The sequence below is a fragment of the Labeo rohita genome, chromosome 9, assembly GCF_022985175.1.
Source record: "Labeo rohita strain BAU-BD-2019 chromosome 9, IGBB_LRoh.1.0, whole genome shotgun sequence".
Taxonomy (NCBI): domain Eukaryota; kingdom Metazoa; phylum Chordata; class Actinopteri; order Cypriniformes; family Cyprinidae; genus Labeo; species Labeo rohita.
The window spans coordinates 40,694,791-40,700,790 of NC_066877.1; the positions used below are offsets into that span (position 1 = coordinate 40,694,791).

Here is a 6,000-nt window from a genome sequence, read left to right on the forward strand (position 1 = left end):
TTCTGGTGGATCTACGACCTTCAGACGACACACAGCTGACCAAAAGACCTGAAAACAGCAGAGTGCCAGCGTTGATGTGACAGACAAACACCGGCCCACTACAGATCCAGTCACGCATCAGCGGTTCATCAAAAACATGATTGTGACTGCTGAAGACCTGTGAGTTTGGGCAGAGGATGTGTTTGTCACTCTCTCAGCTCCTCACAAACCACCAACAGCAGGCCTTCCTCCTCCAGGAGAACACCTTCAAGGTCAGCAGCCTCAGCGTCACCCACAGCGCTATTAATTATTCAGCTCTCTGCGCTCATTCCCGTCTTCCCCCGGTTATCTCAATGCACAGAAGACCAGATAACAGGAGAGAAATCCCCACGGCAGATCGGCTGACAACACCACCGCATTAATCTGTGCCCTCACTACTGCATGTCGGTGTTTTGAAAACATTACCCCGAAATATAAAAACAACATTAAAAAAGCTGTACTTTGCAAAGCAGCAAGTTTCTCAGCGATTCCTTCACTACAGCCTGCAGTCAAACGCTCTGAAGCACTCGCTCTGAATACTGCGGTTCATTTATACTGATTCACAGAGATTCCTGATGACATTTAGCAGTTTAACACTGGCTGATAGGATCGTTTACATTTGTTGAAACAAACTAGTAACTGAGATTTATGATTACATGCATAGTATATAGCACTAACTAATCTCCCACCTTCCTCCTCCGCTTTCTCAAACACATGGTGTGAGAATCAGGGCGAAATCCTCCTTACGTGACACTTACGGGCTGATTTTCTGGGGCAAAGAACACTGCCTGACGAGCTGACGCTATTACGCTCCATTTAGTGTTTTAGTTATGAAATCAGTTATGTGCTGAATTAATATTTATATAATGTGAAAGCACACAGTCTGGACACTGGATGAGGCTGTGGGGTGGTTTTGACTCTACATACAATGGTACAATGAAGTTTGATTTGAATTGATTTACTTGAACTTCAAATGAAAGTGGAAAAAGGAAGTGCAGTCAGATTCAGTGTTGTTCATCAAACCTCCACCAACAGATTTCCACTCTTTTGGGGAATGAACCCCTCATTCTGATAACAGTCTCTGGGCTTCAGAATGAGAACAGATTCATACGTTGGAGTTTATGGTTTACTGTATTAGCTGTATTTTATACACATAAGATGTGTGCCTGAGTAGTTTGTTTTTTAAGATTTATCTTTGGCATTTTTGCCTTTATTTTGATAGGACAGTAAGATGATATGAAGCAACAGGTGAGAGGGGAGACAAGATCAGGAAAGGTACACAAGCTAAGACTCGGGATCCCCAAAGCGCAGCGGCACTACAGGTCATGCATTCACATGCAATCATAAAGAACGCTGGCTCTCAGCTCTTATAGGCCATGTAGAGACTGCAAGTTTCAGGAGTGACAACTGCATTTAAATGCAAGACTGAGTCCTGTAAATTATCATTCCATGTGTGTACAGAACAAGTGAATAAGAATTTAGCTGTTTGGTATTTGCTATTTTTTGGCTAAAGACTGTTTTTGTCTGTCGATTTTAACTAAACTACCACTGATAGATGTGCTGTGTTTTGTTTACGCTCGGGAGGCTGCTTTAGAGAGCGCTGTGTTGCCATGTCTTCATATTTACAAGCACTTTTAGGCATGTTGTTTGGCCTTAGCTCATAAAGGTAGGCACTTTATGGACTTAAAAAAGTGGGCTATTGCCAGGGCTCTACAGTGCGACCATTTTTAGTCACATTAGTGATTATAAAAAACATTTAGGAGCAGCAGTGCGACTGACCCGATCAGCATATCTGTGTTTGCGCTGAGGGGAGCTTCAAAGGCTTCTGTGTGTTTTTGCAGCGGTGAGTAATGTATCAGACATATCTCATGAACTCTTTCATAATCAAAGTGTAGAGAGAGTGTAAACAAGAGATTGACTGTGCAGTGTAGAGAGTTTCTGTGATTATAATGGAACTTTGTGTGATCGCGATGAGCTAAGATGAGTGACAGCTCTTTTAATGATTTTTGAGGGAGTTTGTAAATGAGATATTGATTTGATACAACAGTTCGAAGTTAATATTAAGTGACATTGTCTGACTATAACACTATTGCCTGATTTTGCTCTATTTTGCCGTCAAAAATAGTCTGAAACGTCGGCACCGATAGCCCAGCGGTTAGTGTGCCGACACACAGCACAACTGTGCTGCCAGCAACCCGAGTTCGATTCCCGTCTCGAGGCCCTTTCCCCCTCTCTTCACCCAATGCTTTCCTGTCTGCTCTCAACTGTCTTATCAAATAAAGGCAAAAAGCCCTATTAATATATAACTTTTAAAATAGTCTGAAACAAGTCACAACTGAGCCGCTGCGCATCTGCATTCAAACACAGCGCTGTTTTATTTATGAATAAACGTGCGTGTTTAAACAAATCCAGTGAGTCAGTGATTCAATTTCCCATTCACAGAGACAGTCACTTGCTTTATTCCTGAATGAATCAGCCATTCAAATGAATCGAATGAATGAATGATTCAGTAATTAAATCAGTGACTTGCCGCCACCCACTGGCAATTTTAGTTTCATTTTTACAGTAACTTTTCTGTTATTTAAATCGATTAATATTTCTGTATTCAAAATGTTATATTTAAAACATTAATCTCAACATGAATTTACGAATTTGATTGCACTCATGCCACCTCTGGGCCTCATTAAACATGAAAATACACCTACAAGACACTTTTGTGTTTTTCTGTGCACCTCTGTAGTACAAATTAATTTTATTAATACTGATTTCATTTGATTGGTAACTTATGCTTCTTCTACTTGTTCTTATTCTAATGTTTTATTGAATACTTTTAAAAAGCTTAAAAAATATAATAAAAAAAAAATGACATAAAAGATGAAAGAATACTTTTAAGAAGGTCAGAAAAATGCAATTACAAAGGTAAAAACAAAATTCCCCTGTAAATCACTTTAAGTCAAATATCACCTCGTAATGGGAAGGCTAATTTTGTATCTGATTTTTTGATTATTGATTAAAAGGTGCTCCTGACATTTTGACTGTGCTCCTAAAAAGAAAAGTAAGTGTAGAGCCCTGGCTATTGCAGATATGAGATATGTTTTTTGGTGTTAGATTAAACATAATACCATTTGGGTGTTTTAGTGTTTATTGTGCTTGTCCTTTTTTGTTTGTTTTTTGCTATGACGATCTGGCAACACTGACACTCACCACAAGGCTTGTGAGCGCAACTAGCTCCATGTCAAAATGTGCTAAGGTTAACACTTCTTTCACTGTTGTTTTCTTGCATCTCACATACAGACAAAGACACATTTGTGATGCGCGTTTAAATACGTTGTAGTTGTTTAAATACGTAGTTGTTCAGTTCAGTTCCGTACACACTGCGTAGAAATTCTGTAAATGCGGTTGTCACTACCTGTATTTTTCGGGAGTTAATGCGGTTGTTGAATGCAGTTGTCAGTCCTGTATTTTAGTGAATTGTGTGTGTACAGAAACACAATTAAGGAGTCCTAGGTGAACTGACAACCGAATTTATCTGCAGTGTGTACTCGCCATACAGGACAGTGAAGTCACTTGATTTGCTGTAAAGAGAGACAGAAAGCAGTAACTCTGATTGGCTCTGGCTGTTTGTGAAAATTACACATTTCAAATGACTGATTTGATTTGTTCATCAATGTGAATTAGTTTAATCATTTAAATTGCTATAGTCAATTAACATTTGATGGAAATTCTCTTATTACAAGTGAAGAACAGCATCTTGATCTTTGTGCAAATAAGTGCCAAACCTCCAGCGAGACGTACCACACTGCTGGACAATGAAGACCGGTTCAGCTACAGCTTGAGTCTCCTCATGCAGACGGATCACTGATGGTGAGATCAGATCTCCGTGTGGATTAAACCATGTAAAAACTGCACAATCTGTATCTGTAGATCTTTGCTGTGTCTACACCTGGCACTGATGTGCAACCCGTATCCGGATGCTGTCCACGTACACGCTGAAAAGACAAGTGTAAACACGCTTGTGGACAAAACGCCATCCGGTGTGTCTCAGTAAACACCTCTCTGCAAACAGGCTACAGTGCTCAACTCAAACAGAAACCACTGAGGATGTGTGAGATTACCTAAACTTAAAATATTATGTGGAGAAAACAAATTTACAGAAGATACAAATGTAAATGCAATGCGTTCCCACTAGCTGATGACCTGATCCGGATTTCATGTTAACAGCTAACGCTGCTCAGCATGAACTTAATCTCTGCATCTATGTTTGGGTCGGTTATGCATTTGGGAACAAAAACATGCCCTGAACACACCTCCCATCTCCAACACCTGGTAGAGTCGGCCCACACCGCCAGAGTTTACGAGCTTATGATCAGTGTGGACCACACATTTATAACTGACGTGCATCTCAAGCAAATCACCTGCATCCGTGATCCAAGAAAGTCAGCATTACCTCATTAAAATCCAAATCTCTTTGACGTGACAGGATTGCTGTGATAGGCCAGGAATATAGGCATGTTTCCTCAAAGTTTATTGCGTGACAACACCAGAGCTCACCTGAGGCTTCACCTGTTTGGTTTAGACGACATTAAGCTAAATGTGAACTATCAGTATATCTACCAGACCCGCTTTGACAAGCACTATAATCACCTCAAACAAAAGCAATATCTCTCTCAGCTCACACTGTAATAACAGCAGAATGCTCCAGTGAACATTTGTGCTTCTATAACTATGAAGTAAATACTCAGCAGGTCTGGTGTCGGTCTGATATTTAACACAGAGACAAAACTACGTTTCAGTCTATGATTAGGTCACATTTAAGCTGGTAACTTTCAGAATAATTCCTATCAGCTTCAGCAGTTCAGCGTCATGCTGTATTACTCCATTACACTATTATTTGATGTGCTTTCGGGTCGCAGTGATTCTATTATAAGATGAACATCACGACTCACAGAGACAGAGACAGAGAGAGAGAGTCCGTGGAAACCCGATGATCCATTTTTAGGAAACGTCGAAACATTATAGACTCTTACGTCACGACACAGCATCTCCGTGAGCGCGCGCAGATACACACACACATGTCATCATGCAGTTATTAGTAACGTTACTCGCTGTCTGATCCGTATGAACCAAAGACGCGCCCTTCTCGCATCATTTACAGAATCAAGGAGGAAACTCTCGGACAGCAGCGACAGTGTCTGTGTCTGTATGTGTGTCTTATAGGCGGCACACGATCAACTCACCTGGTTCGGCTGCACACGGACGATCAGCTGTCAACTCCTGCCGTTCGCGACGCCGAGAGCCCGTGCACAGCGGTGACGCAACCGGAAGTACGAGTGGAAAACAAACATCCTCACATAATAAAAGCATGAGCAGTGGTGCAGAGTTTAATATTCAGGAAAGCTGTAGCATCTAATGTTTTTATGAATGCGATCATTCAAAAAGTTTTGGGAAGATTTATCTTTGTACGTCCAGGTTATAGTTGTGATTTGACCTCAAAGGATGCTTTAATAGATTTTGAATCAAAAAGTATATCTGTTACAGGGCCGGTTCTAGACAGGCACATATGGGGGGGCAGTCAGAAATGTGAAGGGGGCATCATGTGTACACATCATGTTCGAGCACTGTTTTTTCCCTGTGCTTATGGTAACAGTATTTCCTTGCTGAATTGTGTTGTTAGCTGTGTCCAAAGCCTGGAGAAGTGGATTGCACTTTGTCAGGCCTCTACCTCCAGACCTGTCCAATTTGGGTGTCCCACTTGAAGACTAAGCTCCTGCTGGTATAGCTCTTAAGGTCACTGAGGCACGCAAACCCCCTGACCACAATAAGGTGGCAATCCCTCAGGGGGGAAACTGAAAAATAAAAATTAAATAAATAAAATAAAATAAAATATCCTTAATCCAGATTTTATCAATCAACAACATAACATTTATTTTAGCTGGGTGGTCTAATTCTCAAAAACGTTTAACCTAAAGTAAGACTTAACAC

The 6,000-nt window shown here is 40.8% G+C and overlaps 1 protein-coding gene across 5 annotated transcripts in view; it reads right to left on the reverse strand.

Annotated features, from left to right (window-relative positions):
- The window catches only part of hycc2 (hyccin PI4KA lipid kinase complex subunit 2), a 45,319-nt gene extending 39,981 nt beyond the window's left edge, over window positions 1-5,338 (reverse strand). For 4 of the 5 annotated variants that reach the window (XR_007828387.1, XM_051118776.1, XM_051118773.1 and 1 more), the window contains exon 1: window positions 5,256-5,338. The gene's annotated coding sequence lies outside the window, so the exon portion shown is untranslated. Of the gene's footprint in view, window positions 1-3,813; window positions 4,004-5,255 lie in introns of those variants that run through there. The other variant, XM_051118774.1, reaches the window with a different exon arrangement.
- Between the last annotated feature and the right edge of the window lie 662 nt (window positions 5,339-6,000).